Source organism: Heptranchias perlo, chromosome 34, assembly GCF_035084215.1.
Source record: "Heptranchias perlo isolate sHepPer1 chromosome 34, sHepPer1.hap1, whole genome shotgun sequence".
In the NCBI taxonomy this organism is placed as follows: domain Eukaryota; kingdom Metazoa; phylum Chordata; class Chondrichthyes; order Hexanchiformes; family Hexanchidae; genus Heptranchias; species Heptranchias perlo.
The window spans coordinates 18,459,442-18,486,402 of record NC_090358.1 but is presented as its reverse complement, the minus strand read 5'-3'; the positions used below and the strand labels follow the sequence as shown (position 1 = coordinate 18,486,402).

The following is a 26,961-nucleotide window of genomic DNA, read 5'->3' as shown; positions in this document are numbered from 1 at the left end:
TTGTCATTGTTTTTTGTAGTGTTCAGCATTCTATTATTGGGAAGTATAATTTGATAAATTGTTTTGGAAACTAAAACCCTTTATTCCTCAAATGCAAAACTTTCACATATTCTGTATCATACTGAACTCAGTATCCACTCCCTTCATCACCAGTGCACATTGGGGCAGCATGTCCTATCTACAGGATGCACTGCAGTAACTCATCAAGTTTACTTCAACAGCACTCTTAGCCATATGACCTCTACCACCAAGAGGAACAAAAGCAGCAATGTCATGGCAACACAATCAACTCCTAGTTTCCCTCCAAGTCAGACGCCATTCTGATTTGGACATATATCACTGTTCCTTCATCGTCAATGGGTCAAGATCCTGAAATTCCCTACCTAACGCCTTCATGGGAGCACCATCACCACAAGGACAACAGCGGTTCAAGGCTTATCACCATCTTCTTGCAGCTAATAGAGATAGGCAATATATGTGGCCTTGCACATCCCAGGAACAAATGACGACAAAACTATAATTCTACTGATTTCAGGTGTTAAATGCTATTGCCACTGGTGGCAAATTTAAATAAATAGATCCTATGGCCCACTGGAAAATACTCTAGATGAAAGCACAAACTCTGGACTGTAAGGTTTTGGGCCTAGAATCAGGTTATGGGGTTCTTTGGCCTTGTGTAAGTAAATATGTTCTCAGTATAATTTTGGTATGAACCAAGGCAAAATTTGGTTTATGTTAATTCAATGGCCTAGAAATTCATTCACACTAGTCTGCCAGCACGAACTGAGCGCAGGGAACGATCCCTGCACCTGAACAGGTAGGCCCGAGGTGCACCCGATATTGGGCCTTGAGCTTCATTTGAATGAGACCGGCGAGCTGCCAGGGGATCCCCTGCTGGGCGTTCCCAGACAGCTCACCAGCTCAGCTTAGAATTTCAGGCCTCAGGTAAGTACTTAAAAGGGGAAGGGGGGGGGGGGGGGCGACTGGGAGAGGGGGCGATGGGAAGGGAGGGGGATGTGGTGATCGTAAGGTAGTTGCAGCAGCAATCGGGGCGGGGTGGGGGGGTGGGGGGCGAGCTCTGCCAGGCACCAGCCTTAATGAGGAGCTAGGAGGAGCACTCCTGCATCTCTCGGCTCCACATTCAGATAAGTATTTTTTAAAAACTTACCTTATCAGTGGCAGCCTGCAGTGGTCCCTTTAAAGACTGTTGGTTAGGCCACATGTTGACCATATTTTCCTGGTTTGCCGGCTGTGTTAGGCCCCGAATTTGTATATGCAAAGGGCCTAATGCCTGCTTCAAGCGCAGGCCCTTGTTGCCAATTTTTTTCGCCTATATCAATATGGCAGGTGACGAACTTCCAGCTCACAGTGCACACTTCATGCCAGCCATATTGGAGGCTTGGGCGCCTGTTTAGTGTCTGAAAAACGGGTGTGGTGACATCTAATTTCTAGGTCAATATGTTTTCTCTAGTACATCAAAAAATTTGTATAACAAAAATGATTATTGAAGACAATGCCTACATTAAAACCTTACGTGACTCATGCAAACTCACACTAGCTGTCAGTTCAAGATCTTGTTCACAATACTCATCCAATTATGCAGCCATGGAGATGGGATTTCATAGTTGATGTCTCTTGTTGTTTGGTGCCAGATCAGAAGGTCAAACACTCAGCCTGGTGATCAGCTATGCAAATAGTATCATTACCTGTATGAAACACAAGGCCAGAGACATGAGTAAATTCTGACATGGGAGAAGGAAAACACATTGAAAAATTAATTCCAGAACATATGTATTTAGCTATGGAAGCCAGGCATTATATGTAATGATAATTTAACACAGACTGAGGAAAAGATTAGTGACATGGGTTGATTATCATGTTAATCAATATCATAATACAATATAGTGAGTCACATCGAAAGTTACATCAAAACCACAGCACAGATACAGGCCATTTGACCCAACTGGTCTATACTGGCATTTATGCTCCACATGAGCCTCTTCCTTCCCTACTTCATCTAACCCTATCAGCATACTCTTCCATTCCTTTCTCCCTCGTCTGTTAATCTACCTTCCCCTTAAATGTATCTATGCTATTTGCCTCAACTACTTGTGGTAGTGCGTTCCACACTCTTACCACTCTTTGGGTGAAGAAGTTTCTCCTGAATTCCCGATTGGATTTATTAGCGACTATTTTATATTTATGACCTCTAGTTTTGGACATCCCCACAAGTGGAAACATTTTCTCTGCGTCTACCCTTCAAATCCTTTCGTTATCTTAAAGACCTCCATCATGTCACCCCTCAGCCGTCTCTTTTCTAGAGAAAAGAGCACCAGCCTGTTCAGTCTTTCCTGATAAGTATATCCTTTCAGTTCTGGTATCATCCTGGTAAATCTTTTTTGCTCTCTCTCCAATGCCTCGATATCCTTTCCATAATATAGAGACCAGAACTGTGCACGGTACTCCAAGTGTCGTCTAACCAAGGTTCTATACAACTTTAACATAACTTGTACTACAATATCAATGGGAAATGCATATTATAGGTTATTGCCTGGGTTTCCCTATATTTGCAAAGGCTTTGTAAATCTAGGGAGATATAGAAAACATTTTATAACCTGGGAAGAGCACCGACATAATCACTGAAAGTGTGAAAATTTAAAGGGACAGCGTAATTGGAAGTGATTTCTTGTGGTGGTTGAAGGTGGAAGTTAAATGAATGAGGAAAATAATTTATCTGTAAAGCACCTGAACCCTGTAGTGTTTTGCCCTGAACACACTCATAGGGCCCTTCAGAATTTAGTCAACCCAATATTAAGTTGTTCTAGGTCAACTGTACATTTAATACACAATGATCTGGAAGAGCTTTAAAACTTTTTGAAAAGTTTTAGCAACTGATGTGAAATCACTGAGAAAGAGCTGATCCAGCTTAAACCAGTGACACGAATAAGTGAAAGATCTTCAAAAGCACAATCTTGTGGCCCTGATTGTTTGGGTTCTAAAGCCTCATCTGAGGATTTAGTTATTTCTCCTGTTCATTTATTTAAATTTTCCCTGTTAATCAGTGTTAAACCATCCAAGTGAATGAACAGCAAACGTTTGAGGTGATTCCATGTTTACGTATTCCCAGTGGGAAGCTGCAGTCAGACGGAGTACAGGTTGGAGAATTGGGCCTACACTGTTATAACCCTGGCTCCAACCCACACTCCCTGTGAACACAGCTCCTCTGCTGCAAGCACAGGATTGCAAAATCACCCACTACTGTGTCTACTCGTCACAGTTAGCACCTCCACAATTTTGCCTACAATGAACTGGTGGTGGAGTATTACACCTTTGTTTGGTAAACTGCTAAGTGCTTCCAGATTCCATACAATCCCAACAATGCAGACTGAATTAAGATGACCGACTCTCATCTACAACTTCAGAGAGATGTGTTCACCCTAATAGCCCCTCATGTGAGTATGGCTGGAACAGCGCTGGAAGAGCTGCTATACTTGAGCCCATTATCTCTTGGCTACACTAAGAACACGAGAACTTTTGTAACTGCATCTTGGGATTCTGTGCCATTTCAAAACGTTTCCTTGGAATACTTGTGGTGAAGTTTGATATCTTACTTTTGCTGGACCTGTGTCATTGTGGAACTGTCCGTAATGTGCAAAACTCTTCTTTTTCTCCCCAAATTTCTTTCCTCCTACCATGAAAGTGCTGACTCATGCCAGAGGTACATTGCCCAAGTGAATATTCTTCATATATGCTGAAGAACCGAGGGTACTCAAACTAATTGTAGTGCCCCTACTTCCATCATTATTGCGATCAACTAACTCAGTACAGACCACGGAACAAACCTGGAGATTCCTTATCTCTGGGTCTGAGTTCCACTTTGGTGCTACATTTACCAACTGAGGCCATTTGGAAGCACTAATATGCAGAGTTGAGTTGAGTTGAGTTGAGTTATGTATGGAGCTATGTATGGAGATCAGCATCACTTACTGAACCAGGGTTAAGGGAGGATGCATTAGTCTACAGGGAATCTGTGGTTTACCAGCTGGTACCCCAGTACAACTTCCACAGTGCCTTCTTTGATCTCAGGAACCACCACGATCACATTTATGAGATTTCTGTTCTCATTCTAGTTGCCTCTGCCTGCACCTCCCTCGTCATGGCAACGAACAAAGTATCGTAAAATATCTAGGGTAACAGAAGCCTTGTGACGACTCCAGTTGTGTGAGTCTAATCCAGTTATGTGCCAGAGAAGGTAACTATCGGCAATTTGTAACCCATCTGATACAGTTAGAAAACACCTATATTTACTTACTAATGTACAAACTAAAGTTAGAAATTGTGAACAAAGATCATTTATTTAACACTCAATTAGGACCACCCAAACGCATTTCACCCTCGCATGGGACCCTTACAACCAGCAGACAGAGGAAACTTTTAATTAGACTCCAACATAGGTCTCAGAGGTGAAAAACAGCTATCCCACTGTATGACCTCGGTTTATGAAAAATTATACAACTCCCATCCTTGATAGGTCAGACAAAAAACTTCTGGTGGTGGTATCGAGATAAATAATTGGACATAACCCACCAATATAAATTGGACATATATTTTATAAATATGTTACTACTGTTATAATAGTATTTGAAAAGCAATGAATTGTTGAATTTGTAACTTGTGAATTTTCTCTATTGACATTACTACCTCAAATAACTGAAACTTAACTAAACACAAATGATAAGATTGATAATTACGTTGGAGCAGTGACAATGGTATTTTTATGCTCAGGAACATCGGAAATTCATAAGAACTGGGACTTGGGGGGTAATTTTAACCGGGTGGGGTTGGGAGCAGGTGGGCAGTAAAAATATTAATTTTTTGGAGCAGGACCGTATCCCGGCTCCAACGCGTCAGGATGCATGCGTGCAACAGACACTCGGAAATCCCGCCAGCTCGTAAAGGGCCAATTAATGTACTTAAGGGGATTAAATTTTTGTGGATTCTGCAAGAGAATCGAATTTAACTTATACTGAACGTGTCTCCTGTTGCTTCTGAAACACGCCACAGAAATGGAGGCGAGTTGCAGCCGAAACTCATTCGGCCCTTTAAACCAGTGATTGACACATCTGAATAAAATGTGAGGATTTGCAGCTGGGCACTCAGTTCTCTCACACAAACCTTTGGCTGGGAGTTCTTTGTGTTTAGACTGAGATTTCTTTGTTGAGACTGAGAATTCTTGTGTTCAAACAAATTTACCTACATTTTGGACCCCCTCAAACTGACATCATCAGTGTGGGGGGGGGGGGGCGCAATGGATGTATTCCAGAGTACATCCGAGGACGAGGCACATCACCATCCACGGCAGGCACAGCATGCAGTGCTGGGAGTTACAGGTGCACAAGACAGAGGTGCGCAACAAGGACCTGGAGAAGAGCAGAGAGGGGATCAACGGAGGGGCTGAGGTTGCAGGGGGCACTACCCAGGTGAGAGGGTCGACAGGCAGAGGTTGAGCATCCTGGATCTCTCTGAGGAGTACTGCCTACGCAGGCTCAGATTGAGTCGCCAGGTGGTTGTAGACATCTGCAGGCTCTTTCATGGAGAGCTGCTCCCGGCTGGTCTTGGTGGCCACACATTGTCCGTCGCAATTTAAGTCACCACTGCCCTCAATTTTTTTGCCTCCGGATCCTTCCAGGATGCCACCGGTGACATCTCCAGGGTCTCTCAGTCATCTGCACATAAGTGTATACGATAGGTAACGGACGGATTGTTTGCCAGGGCATCCGACTACTTCAACTTCCCCAGCGACGACACCAGCCAGAGTGAGAGGGTAGTCAGTTTCCACTTTCTGGCTGGCTTCCCACGGGTACAGGGCACAATTGATTGCGCACACGTAGCAATCCGAGGACCTCCACTTGACTGTTCATCAACAGAGAGGGGTATCACTCCATCAATGCACAGCTGGCTTCTGACCAACGGAGGCGGTTTCTGCAGGTGTGCGCCAGATTCCCTGGCAGCTGCCACGATTCCTTCATTTTGCACGAGTCCAACATCCCGGCCCTCTTCCATACACAAGACAGACTTAGGGGCTGGCTTCTCAGAGACAAGGGATACCCCTGCAGACGTGGCTCATGACACCTGTGAGAAACCCCACCAACAAGGCACAGCAGCGTTACAACAACAGTCACATCACCACCAGGTCTGTCATTGAACAAGCCATAGGAATGCTGAAGATGCATTTCAGGTGCCTGGATCGATCTGGGGGAGCCCTTCAGTACTCACCAGCGAGGGTGCGCAGAATAATAGTCGTCTGTTGCGTCCTGCACAACATCGCTCAGTAGAGAGGGTTAGAAGTGGAGGAGCTCAAATGCGCTCATGAAGTATCCTCACCTGCCGGCAACACTGAAGAGGATGAGGATGAGAAGGAGGACAAAGATGGGGAACCCATCATCAGAGCAGTGGCGCACATGGCTGTCCATGATGCCAGAGATTCACTCATATCTAACAGGTTCTCATAATAAGATCTGCAAATTGAAGAATGTGAACTACTCAGGCTACCTGGAACAACCACTACCACCAGTACCAGCACTAGCCCAGCCCAGCCCAGCACCCCCACCTCCATTTGCACAAAACAGTCCAACCACACATACACTCATTGTACACATGCCCAATGGGTGGCATCATGTCCTGTCATTCATGATGAAGCACACAAAAGGGACTCAATAATGTGCAAGACGTGGCAGTGGTGATGAGAATTATAACATTCAATGTGCTTTTAACAAAAATCAAATATAAATGAAAAACATGACATTCCTTGTGTCATTCATGACATTCATTACAAAACCTTAGCCTTTTTCTTTCCACCGCTTCTACATGGTGCATCCCCTGTGGCTTCATCAGAAGTAGTGGCAGGTTGCTCAGATTTATGTCCTGACTGATGAGATGCTCATGGCCTACGACTTTTGGGATTTGGAGCCCGTGAAGGCCCTGCCAAAGACTGCTCCATCTGACCTGTGCAGGGGCAGGCTCGTTAGGCGGGAGAGGAGGCAACATTGCGGGTACTGATTGGTGGAGGGGGGGGGGGTGGGCAACGGGTGGGAGGTGGGAGCGCTTTGAGTGGAGTCCCCACTTCCATGTCCCCTTTCGCCATCATCCCTCTCTTGGGCCAGCACATCATCATTCCCACCACTCTGCTGGACAGCAGGCTGGAGAGCAGGTGTGGTGCTTTTTAAGGCCACGGCTAAAGTATCTGTCTGCACGGCCGTTGTCATGGCCTGCATGGACTCATTTGAAAGCTGCGCTTGAAGTTCCATGATGGCTGCCACTCTCTCCATCTTACCTGTGCCACCAATCCACTAGCGATGGAGTTGGACTGCTCCACCCTCTCCGCTATTATGGCACATTTTCCATTACCTCGTAAAGGTGGAGCTGTACCTCTATCATTCTCACAACGGTTTCCCCCGGGGTTTAGCATCTGCGTCGAGCTGAGCAGAGCATGAAGTGCGCCCCCCTCCGACACGGATTTTCTGCAGCTGCCCCTGACACCAGTGTCTGCTCGTTTACACTTGTGAGCGTTGAATCACCTGGTGACAACCCAACTATCTGTCTAACAGCACCCACTGAAGTGCGAGTATCTGCATTGGTGCATGGCTGGACGTGATGTAACGATGCGCCCTCGGGAATTGAGGTCCTCTGAGGAATTTCCTTCTTCCATGGCGGCTGCCTCTTCATCAATCCATGAAGGCCCTGGAAGAGAATGTAAAGCATTGTTAAATATTCACTGGAGAAGTGACAATCTTTCCAATGAGCATACCGAGATGTGGAACAGGTCAATCATTGATAACATCAATTCATCATGTGTGTGAAGAATGTTAAAATTCTGTCATCAGCCGTCTGCAGGTTGTCAGTCTCCCCATCTCAGATAGCCAGGCATTCAACCGTGTGACTTATTTCCATCGCCTCCTCCTCCACTTCTGTCAAGTGTACTATTTGTGGTGTCCCGCCTCCAGTCCTACTCCTCTCCCTTGCATTTTGTGCTCTCTTCTCCTTCAAGGGGAGAAAGAACAGACATGTGAGTGACTGAAGGTGATGTGTTCACCCGATGGATGCATTGCTTTGGGTCAGGATGACAATGAAGCAGGTGCATCAGGGGGTGAGTATCAGACAGATTCATCACATTGCATCGCGATTGGTGTGAGTGGGAATGGTGGGTTCACAAATGGTGAGAGGAGGAAATGCACAAAAAATGAAGGTAAGTTGATGCTGAGACTTAAATGGGTGAGAGAAAATAATCTAAGGCTTGCCAACACACAGTGAGAGAGAGGGGGATTCTTTTCACAGGATGTGGGTGAATCGGCAAAAGTACTCACTTTTCCTGACCTGGTTCGGTCATTAAATCGCTTCCTGCATTGCACCCATGACCTGTGCACTTTGCTCATGCTGCTGATCTCCTCTGACACCAGCCAGAAGCAACACAAGGGAGGAATCGCTGAAAGAGGTTGCTGCCTTCGCCCTATTATGCTGCATTCCGCAATTATCCTCCTTTCTCCTTCAAAATCCATTGTTGCACTGTCCCTTTAAATAGCCCAGTTCACAATACGTCAATCGGTTGTGCAGTGCGCCTGCTGCGCAGCTTGGAGACACAAAACCTGGAAGTAAAATTAAGGGCCTTCAATTCAGTCGTGATCGCTCAAACCAAAGCCCAAAATGTTTTTCCGGGTTACCCACGCAACTACTCACCCACCCGCTGACTTCCTGCCGCCATATTAAAATCATGCCCTTGTTGTCTAAAAGCTAAAGGGGAATATTCTCAAAGACTTACATGTGATAATGTTCTTAGTTTGTGCTACTGTAGAGAGCCTTACCTACAACTCACGCATACTGGGAATTATAGGCATTGCTATGATTTTCCATTCATTAATTTTAATTGTGGACAATGCACCTGCCATTTCCCAATATGTATGGCTGGCGGTTGAGGATTCCTGACAGTAGCACAAACAGGGAAATTACCCCTCATATTATAATAGGAATAAAACATACGCAATGGACCTCTTTTAAGGGGCTATAAGTGACTGTATAAAAACTGTGTTATTATAGGAGATATGCAATTGATCATTTGTCTTAAGTTGTTCTTTTATTAATTAGATCAACGTAATTTATCAGAAAATAATCTACAAATGTCGACTGCATTCTCCCCCTTTTTCTTGTCAAGAAGTTGACAAATGTAATCCCAGACCTCAGCCAATGGTGCTTTGAACAACAACAACTTGCATTAATATACCACCTTTAACGTAGTAATATGTCCCAAGATGCTTCACAGATGCATTATCAGGCAGAATTTGACCTTGTGCCACATGTGGAGATATTAGGACAGTCGACCAAAAGCTTGGTCAAAGAGGTTGGTTTTGAGGACCGTCTTAAAGGAGGATAGAGAGGTGGAGAGGAGGAAAGGTTCAGGGAGGGATTTCCACAGCTTAGGGCCTAGGCAGCTGAAGGCCATTAATGGTGAGGCGAAGGGAGTGAGGTTGCACAAGGACCAGCCTCCAGGCCAGAATAGGGGATCTGCGATGAATGTTAACAATTTTCCTTAGCGGTGTCTGTCCTTTGCTCTATGCCTCTGCAAAGGAATGAAGCTGAGATCAGGAAATCATCAGGATAAGGGAGTGATACTATCTCCCGCAAGTGCTGTGGCATTGCACGTTGGCACTCCAGTGCACTGTGCCACGTTTGATATGTTTTATCTGCAATTTGGAAAACAGCTTGCTTTGCTAACAAAAAGAACATAGCAATGACTATAATGTCAAATTTTCACTAATTACACAGAAAAGGATTTTGTAACTTAAACCGCTGATGCTATTTGTTTACCAGGAAATTATTCTACTTCAAATTGTAGCATGGGTCTAAATATTGGAATACAATCAAGAACGTGCAGGGAAACCAAAATGTTCTGACATCTAATTACTTAAGGACATCTGGGAGGGATGCAAATGACATCATTCACGGTACTATATTTAGATGGCAGTACAAAACAAGGAAGTGCTGTACTGCGGAAACAATTCGATAAAGAAAATACGTTCAAGGATGAGAACTTTTGGTTTTCGCAGATTTCACCATCTCCACGGAAATGATTGCTCCTCACTCACTTTTGAAAATAAAAATGAAAGTTTGTTGAGCATTGATATACTACCATTGGTCATCATCAGTCAATTAACTACTCAGGGAATTTAATCATAATAAAACAGTACTGTGTTCTTCAATATGAGTTGTGCTTTTTGCAGCCTGGCACTTTTTTAAAAATAAATTTTATTCTCATAAGTTGTTCTCCATGTTTAAGTTGTCCATTTAATTTGTACCACGTGGAAAATTAGATTTTGAGGCCGAAATCTTTTGTTTGGCCAATTTTTCATGCTCTGAATTTTCTCTCTTTTGTTATGTGAATGAAAACTGTTTGCCATATTGTTTTAAAACCATCCTTTTAGCCAATTATTAAATATCATTCAGCCAATTATTGAACTAATCAATTTTATGGTAGACCCAAATTTTCTGAGCCTGGGAGGCGTTGGCCAATCTGGGGCGGGGGGGTCTGAATTTGGGGTGGGAGCTTCATCTGCCAGATTTCTCCCCCATTTTTGCCCCAAGTCAAATTCCACAGGAAGTGGGGGTGGGAACTTCTTGCTCCTACCTGTGGTGACATCACTGGAAAAGGCAGGACAAGCAGGATGATTTTAGCCATCCTAAATCTTGCCAGTTCTGCCTCAATGCACTGCATGCCTGCATAAAGCAGGTGTCCAGTGTCTGCCAGGACTAGGTCGTGATTGAGGTGCAGCCTAGCAGCTTTGTAAATGGCAGTTTCCCTGCAGCAGCTGCTGGAAAAGCAGAAAATTTGAACTGTGGGCCTTTCAGCCATTCTTCCTTTCACCTCGACTGGCTCCAGTTGCTGCAGCAAAATTCCTCCCCCTTGGAATTGGTGGCCTCGTTATGCTGGAAGGTGCTAGCAGAAGTTTGACCCCAGGACTTTGGACAGGGTCAGGGACATAGGCAGGTGGAAGTCCACAATCCCCTTGATCGGCAGCCTATCCACCACCTTAAGTAACCATTCATTCCACTAACGGCACACTGTGTCTGTAGTGTGTGCAATGCAGAGAATGCACTGCAACAACTCGCCAAGACTTCTTCGACAGCATCTCCCAAACCCGTGACCTCTACCACCTAGAAGGACAAGGGCAGCAGATGCATGGGAACACCATCACCTCCAAGTTCCTTCCAAGCCACACACCATCCTGACTTGGACATATATCGCTGTTCCTTCATCGACACTGGGTCAAAATCCTGGAACTCCCTACCTAACAGCACTGTGGGAGAACCTTCACTACACAGACTGCAGCAGCTCAAGAAGGCGGCTCACCACCACCTTCTCAAAAGGAACTAGGGATGGGCAATAAATGCTGGCCTTACTAGCGGTGCCACATCCAGAGAATGATTTTCTTTTTAAAAACAGTCCCTCTTCCCAAAGTTTCCCCTGAAAGTTCTGACCCAGTGTGATTTACTGATCTGACTATAACCTTTCACCGTGAAGAACTAAGGGTCAATGAAACCAGATTTTAAAAATCCCAGTCTACATAGGAACAGGAGTAAGCCATTCCGCCGTTCAATGAGATCATGGCTGATCTATACCTTAACTCCATCTACCCGCTTTGGTTCCGTAACCCTTAATACCCATGCCTAACAAAAATATACAAAGGAATAAAATGTTCTTTAAAAATGAATGCTAGATTTATAATATCATACATTTTACAGCATTATTTTTCCACTATAAGTAATTGTGCATTGATACATTTGTTGAGTGCTAAAATTTCATTGCATAAATCTTGACAGAACAACAATATTATTGCATTATTAGTAATGACCACATTTGCAAAATTTGCATTTTATTTCTAAAACTATATTTACAGATAACTCAATTAGCTTTTGGGAAGCATCCTCAACAGAGGTATTTTCCATAAGGTCACACTCAGATTTTAATGGCACATTAGCCTCGGCCCCACTTAATGATGCTGTGACATCCTCCTCAAGATAGCCTTGAGCTGACTGCCATGGAGGTCTGATTGGCATCATCCTGATGCAGTGAGGGATTCTCAGAAATATGTGCAGGAACTTGACTTGAGAAACAATCTCTAGTGACAACTGTGTCCATAATATTGCAGTACATATTGCAAAGTACTTAGGTCTATATGATGTTTGAATCTACAATCCATAGCCTACATGTGTTTCTATAGCTTCTGACATACAGGGTTAAGGTTACTCTCCCCTGTGAGCTCTTGGATTGTTATGGGGAAAATGAAGAAGCTGCACCTGTTTTGTTGCCCACATGGAGAATCCTTCCTTATGAGAGATGTTCTTCAGCTGCCCAACAGTACAATGAAAAGTCTGTTCTCCACATGGTTTCTTTGCTTGTTTTCAGATTGGTTACCTTCTTCCACCACTACAGCTTCCAGACACTGACACTGCCTCCTCCAATAAGACCCTGTTGTGTTTAAACAAAAACACTTGGAAGAATCATCTGTGAAGACATATGGAGAAGATTAGCCTTTCTTCTTGTTGGTCTATGCATAAACTGAGAATAATAATTACAATAAAATCTTGCAAGTATTTTGAACAGCATTCATGACTACTGAACATATGATGTGGATCAGAAATATTTAAATGTTTTCAAAGGCTTGCAAAACATCTTGTAAAGCCTGCATTGATAACAGATGAGACAATTATGTATGAAGAAATGTAACATTTTCATAAAATCACAAAATACTAAAATCAATGGAGGCAGAGGAGGTGTCGGGTTCCTATTATCGAAGGTGGAATATTATGGTCATCCTTTTTCCGCTTATGCTAAGGCAAATCACCAATGTTTATTGCAGCTCATTTTCTTTGTTCTATGCTGTTTTCTACTCTTGAACCACCTCTGCAGAGTTGAAGAGTAAAATATTATAATTAGTTAAAATGGTAAGAGTTAAGGTGGTAAGGTAGTTAAGGTAAATCTAAATAAATTCATTTGACGGATGATTTGGATATCCTAATTTTCAGCTGGCATAATTTTCAATGTTATTGTGTTGGAAAATTCAGTAATTTCAAAGTGTTTCTTTTGGCCTTTCCAACAAACTGCCTCAACGCCTTAATTTCTGTGGCTGAAGTTAACTGTAATCTTTCTGGGCCAATGCCTCGCATCCATGGGTTAATAAGGCAAGCACAATGGTTGTGTTGGTGATAAGTTAGACCTCAAGTATGGAACCATTCTAGAGTAATGGATTTGATAACCAACGTTTAATTAAAGCATGCGATCATCTTGGTGATTTCTGGTGATAGTCTACCAAAGTCCAAGATTTCAATCGATTCACTTTTCTAAACTGTGCCACTTCTATCTGCATTCTTATCTACTCTGTACCATACCCTTAACCTACCTTCCATGAAACAGTTATTTTATTTATAAATTCTCTCTTGTAAACCACTGGAGAGTCTACCAATTATTCTATGCCATCAGCACAGGGAATTAATTCTAGTTAATTTGTTGGCCTAATAAATTCCTTATAATCTTATTCTGATATATCAGGATCAAAAGATGTAGCAAGACAATGTCCTGTCACATTTAATTTGCAATTTCACTGAATTTCATATACTCACTGTTTACAGCCATTATGTAATGCTGTGTTGTTATTGGACATTTATGTGTTTCAATGAGGCTTTTTCTAGTTCAATATAAGTATATCTTTTGGTTGATTAAATCCATAGCACTTTTCTATAATGTGCAACAATATTGAGAAATGCTGTCAAACACTGACATTCTCCAATTACATTTTCTGCAGTTTGCTGGCACATAAGTTCTTGGCTTATGTATTTCTTTTGCACATGTTCCCTTCTTGTAGAATGACTTAACCTAATTTTGAGGTATTACATTCACATTTCAGGCTTGATTACCTAATGTATTTCCAGTCATTTGCAGAAGCCTGTTCTCCAACACGAGATGAGCTTTGATTTTACCAGAGATTTTCACACTCATCTTGAGGCAAAGCACAAGATTCATCTAAAGAAAGAAACAATGAGCAGGATATTTGCAGGAGTTACACCAGCTCCCCAGTGTAACTCCGGTGGAATGTAATGAGAAATTCTTTGGGAGCCAGTGCCTACTTCCCGCTGTCCTTTGCCACTTCCGGGGTCTCCAAATGTATACAGAATACATGATCTGATGTATTTCCAGTCATTTGCACCCTAGCAACAGTTGGCACTATGGACACCAGGCATTCAGGGTTGCTATGGCAGTAAGAGAATTTTAAAAATTAAAATTGAAGTTCAGCCTTAGCCCATGGAGCCGATTGCAGGATGATTGATTGCGCAGACTATGGCATTATTTTGAAAAAAAATAATTTCCAGGGCATCTCGGCTAAGAAATCTAGTTTGTTTTTAAATCCATTTGCCCAAAGTTAGGCTGAAATTTCCACTTTTCTCCCTGAAAGTCAGTATATGATTCATTGCAAGGCCATGATCTATGGTTATTTTCTTTACACTGTTTATTGACTTAGCCAAAATGAAGCCTTTTGCATGCAATTGTTCTGTGCTAAGTCTGATGATGGCAATGACTCTGAAGGCTCTTCCTGGTACTGCAAGCACAAAGGTAACACCTTTAACTGATTTCTTTGGCACTGATGAGAATGATGTTCAAGCAATGTTTGTTTGCATGGCTGCAGTAGATGGTTTGTCATTCAGGGTGTGCTCTCTGTTACCTGACCTTTGAGAGTAGCGGTAGATAGATCACAGCCAAGATCTTGTGTAACCAAGATTTTGGCTCACAGCCAAAAAAGCACAAAACCAGATTTCAGACAAATGGACTTCAACACAAAATGGACGATATATGAATATAAATGATCATGCAATGGGTATAATGTTTTGCAGACTTGGGTTGATTTCAGCTTATGAAAAATGTATCCAGCTACTAGAAGGGAAGCTCAAAACATATGTGGGTTGAACTTCCGTCATCGTTCTCCCAATCATTCCCCGGGAATCTGTGGGAGATCAGCAGAAACCCCAGAAAAATTAGGTAAATACTGTTTTCTGACGGCTGCAAAAGATAGTAAAAGTTAGGAGACTTAGAAAAATTGAAGAGCAACTCTACCATGCAATACAATACATTGGATGTACAGTATAAAAATAACACCATCAACAAGCTTGAACTTGTTCCCCATTTCATTCCCAAATTGTTGTTGAGTCCAACTCTCAAAGTGAAGAGGAGCAAGCAGAATGAGACAGTGCTGACTGTGCTGATAGATAATGTGATGAAGATCAGGATACCAATGTTGATGAAGATATGGGGGTCAAAATCATTTTTGTTCCAACTTCTGACATTAGTACATGGCTGCGTATCCATCCTCTAATTAAACAAATGTGAAATGTTGTCGATCTCTTTCGCAAGTCTCCTGTGAAAAATTACATGCTTCAAAGTTATGCAGAAAGGGCTGTGAGCAAGGAGAAAATACAATTCTGGATAGAGTAGAACAGGCCTTCTTTCTATGTTGGAACACATGCTAGTTCGAAAGATCTTCGCTCAGAAGAGTGTTATTGATCTGAAATCTCACTGGATATAGTCCTTATTTCTGGAGTTTAATCAGATTTTAGAAATAGTGGCTGCACCTCAATCAAACAGATTCACTGTATAGGATTCATGCGATGGGGATGCCAACTTTCTCCTGGCTGGTGTTGCCATGAAGTTTATGGTCAGTCATTTGGATCTCTGAATGAACCTATTGGCAAAGCTCTTGCTTTGGCCATGAGAAATGGGGTAAACGAGTGTTGGTCTAAGCGTGTAAGTGGCCTTATGAGTTTTCTGCAGGACACAAACATAAAAGACATTTTTATAATCTCTTCATCTGCTGCTGTAAAAAAAAAGTTGTGCATTTCATTGTTTGAGTGGTTGGTGGAATGAATTCTGTGTGACTCTGCATCTGACTCTGGGAAAACAGCAACACCTGCAGGTACCTCAACTGTGGTAGTGCCAGTGTCAATAAGTTTGAAAGAACCAGAAACACTGGGGTAGATCTTGACTTTGTGCGATAGTTTGAAGTCAATCGAAATAAAAATCGGAAGAGATGTAAAACAGGCTGCCGACTCGCCATCGCCTGTTTGACAATATCGCACAAAGTTAAGATCTATCCCACTGTCACTAAACCAGCAGTTGGAGCTAACAGTACAGGTTTCATGGTCATATCTAACACCAACAATCTGCAGGCAATGATAGAGCAACAGAGATAACATTTTGCAGCAAACAGTGGTTAGACACCAGGGAGGCTATCGAGAGAGATTATAACATCATCACTTATGCATAACTAACTTGGTGTCCATTTTGTCCTTATACATCTGTAAAGCACCTTGGGATATTTTTCTATGTTGAAGACACTATACAAATGCAAGTTGTTTTGTGTAAAGACCAAGCAGTGTTTTGGCACTTCTGCTTACTAAGCCAAATGACCAGCTACGGTTTGAATATCCTGCATTATGGTTTTTGATGGTTGAAATTTTTTTTTTATAAATTAAATTTACTCCGACCCCCAAAGCTTGACTGTATAAACAACTTCAATGTACCACTGAATTCTCCCAAAAGTACTGGGCAACAAAACTGTAGAGCAACTTCACAAAATGTAAGGATTTTCTGATGGTGTTAATTGAGAGAGGAATGTTGGCCAAGATGGCAGCACTCTTTGCTCTTTTTTGAAATAGTGTGATTGGATCTTTAACATCCACCCGAAGAAACGGACCAGGCCATCTCAGCCAAAGGAAGCAGCCTTGTTTCAGTGGTAGCATTCTCAACTCTGAGGCAGGAGGTCATGAGTTCAAGCCCCATTCCAGAGACTTGTGCATGCAATCTCGGTTGACACTTGAATACAGTACTGAGGGAGTGCTGTACTGTCGAAGGTGCCATTTCTTGAATGAGGCTTTTAACCGAGGCCGGTCTGCCTTCTCAGGTGGACATAAAAGATCCCATGGCACTATTCGAAGAGCGGAGGAATTTTCCCGGTCTCCTGGCCAATATTTATTCCTCAACTCACACATCAACTAAAACAGATTATCTAGTTATTTATCTTATTGCTATTTGATGGATCTTGCTGTGCACAAATTGGCAGCTATGTTTCCCTACACTACATCAGTAACGACATTTCAAAAGTACTTTATTGGCTGTGAAACACTTTGGGACATCCTGCAGATTTAAAAGACACTATATAAATGCAAAGTTTGTTCTTTCTCACATAATGACATACTCCCTAAGTACTGCACTGGAGATTATGTGCTTATATTCTTGAACTCACAACTTTCGGACTCAGCGGCAAGAGTCCTGTGACTGTCCCAAGCTGTGCAAAGAGAGGAATCATTGTACCTGTCTACGTTTGAAAATTTCACATTATTATGGTGAGTAGAAAAATTAATACATTTTCATCCATATTAAAAGACTTGTTTATTGAGTCTGTGTTTTTTCCCCAAAGTTTTAGTGGGTCCCTAATACAATTCCTTTATCCTATGAAGGTGAATAATGCTCTCAATCCCAGGATTCTAGGATATTGAAGATTGAATCCTGAAATCCCAGATCAGAACAGACATCCAGGATTACAAATCCTACCAACAACTGCCTGCACTTTGATGCAGAAATATTACAGCAAAGCCTGTGTCGCTTCCAATTTTCTTGCCAAAACATGATAAAACAGGAAGTGACAATAGGGCTTTACTTTAATGGCGTTACAATCCAACAGGATGGAACTCTCCTCAGGGAAGATATGAAATATAAAATATCCCTGTGCAATAATTGCCTGTTTCAATAGTGTTTGGTATATTGGCAGAAAGCTGTGAATGCTGCGTTTGTGCATCTGTCACCACTTTGGTCATTCAATCACTCCTGCCCTCCACCCTATCACACACCTTTCCCTTTTGTTCTCTCCCTGCCCCCCTTTCCCCTGGCTCTTGCTTAAAAGCTGTTCATCGCCAACATCTTCCAGTTCTGACGAAAGGTCATGAACTTGAAACGTTAACTCTGTTTCTCTCTCACCGCAGATGCTGCCTGACCTGCTGAGTGTTTCCAGTAGTTTCTCTTTTTATTTTTAGTAAAATTATAGATGATTAAACATCAGAAAATTTACAGACTTGAATCTGAATACAATGCATGACCGTACATTAACTGGGGGGAAAAAAATAACTCTCAGGCCATCTGTGTTTATATGTGCTGTTGAGAGTTTTGAATGTCACTGACCAGAATCCTTGAACAATGACCACAACTAAAAGTGTTACAAAAAAAAACTCCAGTTGTTTGTTTGTGGTGGCTTGTTTGAAGTTAACTTCAATTGACACAAAAAATAGATTTGTTTCAAAATACTGGGCCCTATTTCCTTGTGGAAGCACAAAATGATCTCTGACTCTGTTGCAAACACAGCTGTAATAATACTAATTTAATTGTTAGTCTGTGTTAGGGAGCTTTCAGTACGTCTCTGGTGAGAGAGAAAAATCAGGGTAGGTAAATGTTTTTACATTGCACATGCATTGAAGCAGGAGTTTGGCAACCCGTAAATTCTTCATTGAAAGTTCATCTTCAAGTAAATCAGTTGTTGGGGAAAGTTCCCCTGTACTGCTTTCCAGCACATTCTAACATTTCCCTCCCCTCCCATGAATTAAATTATCACCAAGTAACCTTTTTTTACCCAGCACTGTATCCATCAGGACAAATATGACTCAGCAAACAATCACATATCTATTTCAGAGAAAAAAGGCCCATGAAAGTTTGCATTGAATGATATTTGACAATAAGGTGGTAACATTATGAAATCAAAAATGAATTTACTGCAGTTAAATTACTGATCCGGAATTTGCTCTTAAAATAACAGCGAGGCTAACAGGGCTTAACGTTATTTCAGGGCAAACAGAAGAGCAACTTCCGGCGAGTGCACATGCCCAGTCAAACACGGAAATCCAGAAGTTTCTCTCCACAATGCCTTGCTCCTCTGAAAGCTGCGTAGGAAGGACAGCTCGCCGCCTGACTCACCGGTGAAATGAATGGACCAGCGCAAAGTTGCTCTCCTGCCCAGCCGGAAACGTACTAATCTACACAGAAAAAGGTATGCCGAGTTTTTTTTTCAGGTCTAAGCTAACTTTTAACGGCATGGCAAGTCTTAATGACTGCCAAACAACCTCTCTTTTATCTGTCTTTTAATTCAATATTTCTTACCCTCTCTTTACTTCGCTTTCTCTAACTGATTTTACATTGAATTTACTGTTCTAGCTCGTACTTCCTGGTTCCCACTCTGCACAGCTTGTTAAGGATGCTTCAATCTAATTGGTTGAGGGGTCAGACAGTTTCTTGCCCCACTCACACAGCTTACAGGTGCCCGGGAAAAGATGCTGCACTTTTCTCAGCTCCTCATTGCAGCATGTTGGTGCCCAAAAGCCCGTGGACAGTTTGTGAGTAAGCTTAAATCTAATGAGCGACAGGCACTGTTCGTTCGCTGCTCAGTGCAAGATCTGGGCCAAAGTATTTAAAGTTATTGATGCTAAGTGAGAACGCTAATAAAGCGTTCAATAAGTGGAAATTGCTGGAAAGACTCAGCAGGTCAGGCAGCAACCTGTGGAGAGAGAAACAGAGTTAACGTTTCAGGTAGATGATCTTTCATCAGAACTGATGCTGCCTGACCTGCTGAGCCTTTCCAGCATTTTCTGTTTTTATTTCAGATTTCCAGCATCCGCAGTACTTTGCTTTTGTACATTAAGTGGGCTCTGCTCCATCTGCTGTAAGTTCTGTAAAGCCTCTCTGCACCATGTAACTCATTCCATTCACCCACAGACAGAAATAAATATTTTTAAAAAGCTATTTTAAGGTGACTAATAAGAGAATAGCCCTGACTGTCCTTCCCAAGTGGATCAGGAAGAAAAGACACAAACATGGGCAACTTAAAAATCCTGACCACCCTGATGAATAGGGATGGGCAATAAATGTTGGCCTTGCCAGCGCCGCCCACATCCCATGAATGAATAAAAAAAAATGAATAGTAGGCACACTGACACCCTGTCCATTGTGCCAAACCACAAAGAAAGGAAGTGCAGTAAATGCTATAACACGTCTAACCTTTTACAAGTAAGTACAAAAACCCGACCAATTCCTAAGAATTTTCCTCGCTCTCAGTTAACTTTGGAGGCATTTTGTCAATTTAACCATCTCAGTTGAATTCTCAGGGTAGAGCCATAGATGTGGCTATCATGTGGAAATCATAAGCTTCCTCTGTTATTTGTCAGCAAATTGAAAGGTCTCACCAAACATCATTGAAAAGCCATATCCTACCATTAAAGTCTACATGCCAATGTGGAGGATGAAGCAGGCCAGGCTCCTTTAAATGTAGCAGGTAGTTGATGCCGTCGTGTTTCTTCCTTTGCCTCACAGTTTACTTGATATATCATGGAACAGAAAGGTAAAGTGTTCTGTCAACTTTCATGCCTTGTATTAATCCATTTGCACAATTAAACCCTCAGTCGTTTGAAATAATAACACAGGGTTTTTAGGGAGTATTACAGCAGATAGGCTCAAACTCCAGCAAGGAGAGAGGCCCAACTCTGCCTACATTTTGCATAAAGTGCATCATGTCAGAGCCTTCAATGTTCTCAGTTGTGCCGATTAATTTTGTTTCTTTGACAATAATTTTCAAGGCTGTTGACCTTGGGAGGGAAGTAGCTTCCCAAAGCAGGAATCACACCCATCAACCTTTCTTGAACCACCTTTCTGGGCAGTTAATTCTTAGTTTATCAAATTGTTTGCTAATTTCCCCAAACAACTTATTGATTGTGTGATGTTATCTCCAGATCAGGAAGATTCCAGGCCTGTTTCCCGCCCTGTGCTGAAATCACTGATCTCAACTGACAAAGCCCTGGGGTTCCCTCAACTGGTTTCAGTGTTCCTGGACTAGGGAGGAGAAATATCAGCCAGGGTACGTACTTCTGATCACTGTAGAAGTAACCGAGGATAACATTGGGTTTGGCTGTGATGCCCCTCACAGTCAAATTGCCTGCTAACTCTCATTATCTCAGCTCAGATATGAAGAATGGGCTTGGTACAGAGATCTGGCAGTATCTGTGAACTGTACCATAATTTGATACACTGCTTTTGGAATAGGAGGCGAGAATTTTTTTTTTAAAGTTGTTTGTCAAATATTTTACTCCTCACAATTTAGTGAAGACTAGCTCTATGGTAATTGACTGCCTCTATGGTAATTGACTGCATGGTGCATTTGTGAGCACACTGACCCTTTCAATTCTGAAGCCTGCATTTAAATCCAGTTCCAAGTGAGATTTGAGCCTCCGCTCGCTGGAGGCTTGGCTGTAAGAGTCCTATGTGAAATAACTTTGTGCAGTCTCAACCTAAATTCCAGTGGTGTGGAGATGCCGGTGATGGACTGGGGTTGACAATTGTAAACAATTTTACAACACCAAGTTATAGTCCAACGATTTTTATTTGAAATTTCGGAGGCTTCCTCCTTCCTGACAATTACCTGAGGAAGGAGGAAGCCTCCGAAAGCTTGCAGATTTCAAATAAAAATCGTTGGACTATAACTTGGTGTTGTAAAATTGTTTACAATTCCAATGGGTGAGAGTCCACTGCACAAAATGGCTGCTAAGTTGGCACTCCCATTCAGTAGGGTTGCCAACCCTCCAGGATTGTCCTGGAGTCTCTGGGAATCAAAACTTAATCTCCGGGACACTGCTATGAGCTACTAGGGAGAAAAGGCATAGAAGCATTAAAAAAAATTGTGGGTGTTTTTTGGTTTTCCTTGAACACTTCTGTTTATTAGTTATAAAAATATTAGAGATGGGAAAAAAGGCTGGTTGACTGACAGTAAAGAATCATCCAATCTGGTAACGACGAGATGGGAAGGTGGTGCACCGCAAGGATGGATGTGTCAGGTGACCAATAGCAGGAGTGTGGGGGCAGGGTAGTTGGAGGCGGGAGATCACGTGATGAAACTTCCAGTTTTTGAAACTTGAGAAAAATGGCCCAAGGACGTGTTTGTGTTTAGCAACTCCTCTTGAAATGAATTCAGCCTTATGCAGAGTCGCCGTGCTTGATAAGGAGGACTTGTGAAACCTCAGAAATTTGTGGTTGCTACCAAAGATCTACAGAGCTTCCAGCACACAGCAGGCGCTATCTTCACCCACATCCCATGACTGAGTTTAGCTTTTTATTTCTTTAAAGAGACAATGTATTTATTCAGAAGATCTTGGGAAAAATGTTTGCCCAACACTTAACATGTAGGCATAGATCACCGCATCACAGCATTGCTTGCACATGACATTGTCCCAACAAAATGATTCATAGCTTCTCTGGTTGTACTTCCTGACAAAAAAGAAACCCTTGTAAAAGAAAATAAATCCCCCATTTTTACTTTTAAACCATTCTCTCTCTCTTTAATTCTACTTGTGTAATGCAGCATTTTCTAGCCAAAAAAGTGGCAACTGATCTGTTCACAAATGTTGGCCAATCCATTGTCCTGTGCTGGCTATGATGTGGAGATGCCGGTGATGGACTGGGGTTGACAATTGTAAACAATTTTACAACACCAAGTTATAGTCCAGCAATTTTATTTGAAATTCACAAGCTTTCAGAGGCTTCCTCCTTCCTCAGGTGAATTCCACATTCACCCGAGGAAGGAGGAAGCCTCCGAAAGCTTGTGAATTTCAAATAAAATTGCTGGACTATAACTTGGTGTTGTAAAATTGTTTACAACTGTGCTGGCTAGACATTGATGCCTCAGCATCTTGTCATTGTGATCTCCCCTTTGTGAGCATCCATAGCTGTGTGCCTGTTGGCTGCCAATATTCTGTCTCACCATCTCAGTACTGGTTTTTCACATGGTCTTTTCCTGGCTGCAACCCATTCCGTCATCTTCAACCATACAGCACACATGCCGTGACACAGGTCACTCCTTCTCATTACTTCAGTGTTATCCCCAGCTGATACCCCACATTATCATTGAACGGCAGTTTCTGAAGGCACCGAACCCTCTGTTTCTGTGCCTTCTCTGGAATGAGGCTATCAGCATCATAGAAAAGTGGCAACTAGACACAAGCCTCCTTTTCACATCCCACAAGATATCTCTCCTCCTCCAGGGTGATTTCCATAGTTCGTCAGAAACACGGCCAGAAAAATATGTCCCTTTGCTTCTTTCTTGTATCTGCACCTGCTGTACTGTTTGTTGTACTTCCTTCAGCATAACAGTCTCTCTCTCTCTTTCTTGCTAACCCAGCCACATTTCTTGTCCTGATGTGAACCACACCCTCATCTGGTGTCTTCCTCAAACCTTTGCTGTCGGACATGCAAGGCCATGGAGATTACAGCTCTGTAACCAGTTGCTAGGAGATATGTAGATGTTTCCCAAGGCGATTCAATGAGTAGTAGGTCTAATTTATCATAAATGACATAGTGAAGAAGCAAGTGTCCATGTTCGAGACTATCATGAATCCATCAAACCAGAGCCCATAGCCTGGGGAAAAAAAAAGAGGCTGAGCAGTTGAAAATGATTTTTTGCAATCATGATTCAATCAGATCCTGTCTTACTATAACCAAGTTGTTTGTGCACCCTTATTGTATAGGGTAGCCCCATACCATATAGGATACTCCCATACTAAAGGCTGTTAGTACACCAATACAGTATTGAGTGAGCTTTGGTTTAACGTAGCATCTCACCTTTGAATCAGAAGGTCATAGGATCCTGCCCCACTGCAGAGACTTGAGCACATAACCTAGGCTGACACCTTAGTGCAGTACTGAGGGAATGCTACACTGTCAAGAGTGCCGTCTTTAAGAGACTCCGCCTGTCCTCTCAGGTGAATGTAAAAGATCCCTTGGCACTATTTGAAGAGGAGCTGGGGAGTTCTCCCCAGTGTCCTGGCCAACATTTATCCCTCAGTTAATACTACTGAAACAAATTATCTGGTCATTTATCTCATTGCTGTAGAACATTACAATGTGCAATTGTCCCCTCATACTGCAGGCTGTTAGTACATCCATGATCCATAGCTGAAACTGTCAAATTTAGGTTTTCCAAAGTTAGAACTCCCTTCTGTAAAATGTATTAAGTGAGGTAGGGGATTGTGTTGGAAAGCAAGGATTCAGAGATTTATTTGTTCTTTTGTACTTTTGGCTCTTGTAATTCATTAACTCTAATCACTAAAGCAATTGTGCAAAAAAGTCAGAAGTTCTGCAATCTGTATTTTAATGAATACTACTTGTAAAATAATGTTCTGTAACTCCATTCAAACTTTTACTGTATAAATTTCTGCATTCATTAGTTTATACAATATAAATTTTGTGAATATGATTGGGCAAATGATATATTATTTAAAAGATGACACAGAAATTCAGTCCTGAGTTAGCCAGGACAGGTTTTTGAATATTGATAATTAATCAGAATAAACTCCATTAATGTAATCTTTCTTGCAAAGAAGCCATTTTTTTGATTGTTTTGCCCCAGTGACTTCCTTATCATACCTCATGGACTGTTGCCAGCTTCTGTCAGACGCAGTGGTGTTAGTGACATATTACTATGGGTTCCACAAGTATAACTAATGTAACCACTTAAGGAAATGCTGAAAACTAGCAAAGGCAGTCCTGGCAGGGAACGAATTAATGAGCAGTGCAATAATAACTTTTGAAGTTATTTGGAGTACTGTGTCCAGTTTTGGTCTCCTCACATGGTGGGTGAAATTGAGGCTTTGGAAAAGATGCAGAGGAGGGCCACTAGATTAATTCCCAGCTGAAAGCATCTTAGTTATCAAGATAGGCTAAAAGAGGTAGGACTGTACACTTTAGAGAAGGGTAGACTTAGGGGTGATCTCATTGAGGTTTATAAGATGATGAAAGGAACAGATTGTGTTTATGTTGGTAGTTTGTTCTAATTAAATAGGTTAGGGAGGACCAGGGGTCACAATTTTAAGTTGTATGGGCCCAGATCTAGGTTGATGTCAGGAGGTGGTTCTTTTCCCAGAGAATAGTGGACCTCTGGAACAGGCTGCCAGCTCGTGCAGTGGTCGCCAATTCGATGAACTCCTTCAAGTGAGAGCTGGACTTGTTTCTGGCTGGGGTGGAGATCACCACTTACAAGAGATAGGTAATGTAATGCATAGAATTATCAGGGCCAGAATGATCTCCTGGACTAGTTTCGATCGTCAAAGGGGTTGGAGAGGAATTGCCCAAAATTTTTTCCCCCAAATTGGCCTGGGTTTTTATCTGTTGTTTCACCTCTCCCAGGAGATCACATGGCGTGGGGTGGGAGTGTATATATTGTGATACACAAGATATCACGATTGTGTGGGACAGGCTGAATAGAATCATAGAATGGTTACAGCACAGAAGGAGGTAATTCAGCCCATCGAGCCTGTGCCAGTTCTTTGTAAGAGCAATCCAGTTAGTCCCATTCCCCTGCTCTTTCCCCGTAGCCTTACAATTTTTTTCCCATCAAGCATTTAATAGAATCATGGACCAGATGGTCTTTTCCTGCCTGTCATTGTTCATATAAACTAATAAGTAAAAATTCCAGGTCGCTGTTTTAAACTAATTTGCCTAAACAAAATCTATACTTTATTAATTTAGGAATCTAGGAACTGCTAGATGAAAAAAAGACCAAAGTCCATCTGGTTTGCCTTCTGCCATCCTGGTAGACGTGTGATATAGTCATAATGGAGTTGTTGACTGATCACGGCAATCAAATTAGGTGGCACAAGCTCCAATAATATAGTGCTGATTTTTCTATGTCCGTACTATCACTGTATAAAAATCCTATATGCTGTTTGTGAGACATTGCTGTTAGTGGGACCTTGCTGTGTGCAAATTGGCTGCTGCATTTCCTACATTGCAACAGTGACTACACTTCAAAAAGTACTTAATTAGGTGTAAAGCGCTTTGGGATGTCTCGAGGTCGTGAAAGACGCTGTTTAAATATAAGTCTTTCTTTTAATTCGCAGCCACAGTGGTTCCTGATTGTTGATATGCAACTAACTGGAAAATGTTTCGAGTGGGATTGTCCCAGCTGTGGCTGTTTTGGCAGAAATCACATGTTATTATGCCACATTTCAGTTTTGGGACCTTTACCTCGATATTTTCCTTGTACCCGACGCCAAAAACCACTCTGATAAGTGAGCCCTTGTTCCCAACAAGAGAGTGCGATTTAAAACATGCAATACCATGTAATGCAGCATGCCCGGGGTCAAACAGTAACTCTTTTTGCTGTTTTCAGTTTACTGGATCTATCACGATTCCTCTTGTGAATGCCTGGGACTTCAGAGTATAGTGGAATCAACACTCTTATCAGGCCTGCAAGTAGGCTTTAAACTACCAGTTTTATCAACAATAAACAGCAGCAAAGATAAATATCAGCTATACAGTAATATACATCCTTAACTATTCCTGCTCAGATTGTAGAAAACAACAAACCATCACAACTCCTGCACTAAAATTCAAGACCATATTCTTCCGTGTGCAGCTCTTTTTCCCCAGAGCTCCCATCTTTCTGCCTCTCTGATGACTTCAGAAGGACTCAAAAACTGGCCTCAGGCTCCCCGAGATATATTTTTAAAATCCTTTCAAGAGCAACCGGAATAATGGAAATTGCAAGTGTCTCTCTCAAACTCTAAAAGAGCGGTCAGTTAAACATATACTTTAAAAGGCTGAGATGATATTTGAGTTGAATGGGTTGGCCCTGTCCTGGAAAAAAAGTAAACTGTTACAAACTCATCCAAGAAGTGCGCTCGCAATATAACAAGGCCTTCTTGAACTAAACCAACTGATACTCCGTCTCAGTCCCTGTCTGGATATATATATCAACCAGGCTGGTCATTTCTTTAATTAAACTTGATTTTAACCCCATACATAACATGACAAGAAAAAAAAACAATAGTATAATACATCAC

General features: G+C 42.1%; 1 protein-coding gene across 4 annotated transcripts in view; it reads right to left on the bottom strand.

Annotated features, from left to right (window-relative positions):
• Positions 1-26,961, bottom strand: part of LOC137301862 (myocyte-specific enhancer factor 2A-like) — a 311,843-nt gene that overhangs the window by 228,082 nt on the left and 56,800 nt on the right. For 2 of the 4 annotated variants that reach the window (XM_067971555.1, XM_067971556.1), the window contains exons 1-4: positions 12,346-12,592; positions 8,364-8,642; positions 7,808-8,040; positions 1,554-1,706 (exon numbers count right to left, since the gene is read on the bottom strand). The gene's annotated coding sequence lies outside the window, so the exon portion shown is untranslated. Of the gene's footprint in view, positions 1-1,553; positions 1,707-7,807; positions 8,041-8,363; positions 8,643-12,345; positions 12,593-20,347; positions 20,451-22,883; positions 23,538-26,961 lie in introns of those variants that run through there. The other 2 variants (XM_067971554.1, XM_067971557.1) reach the window with 2 other exon arrangements.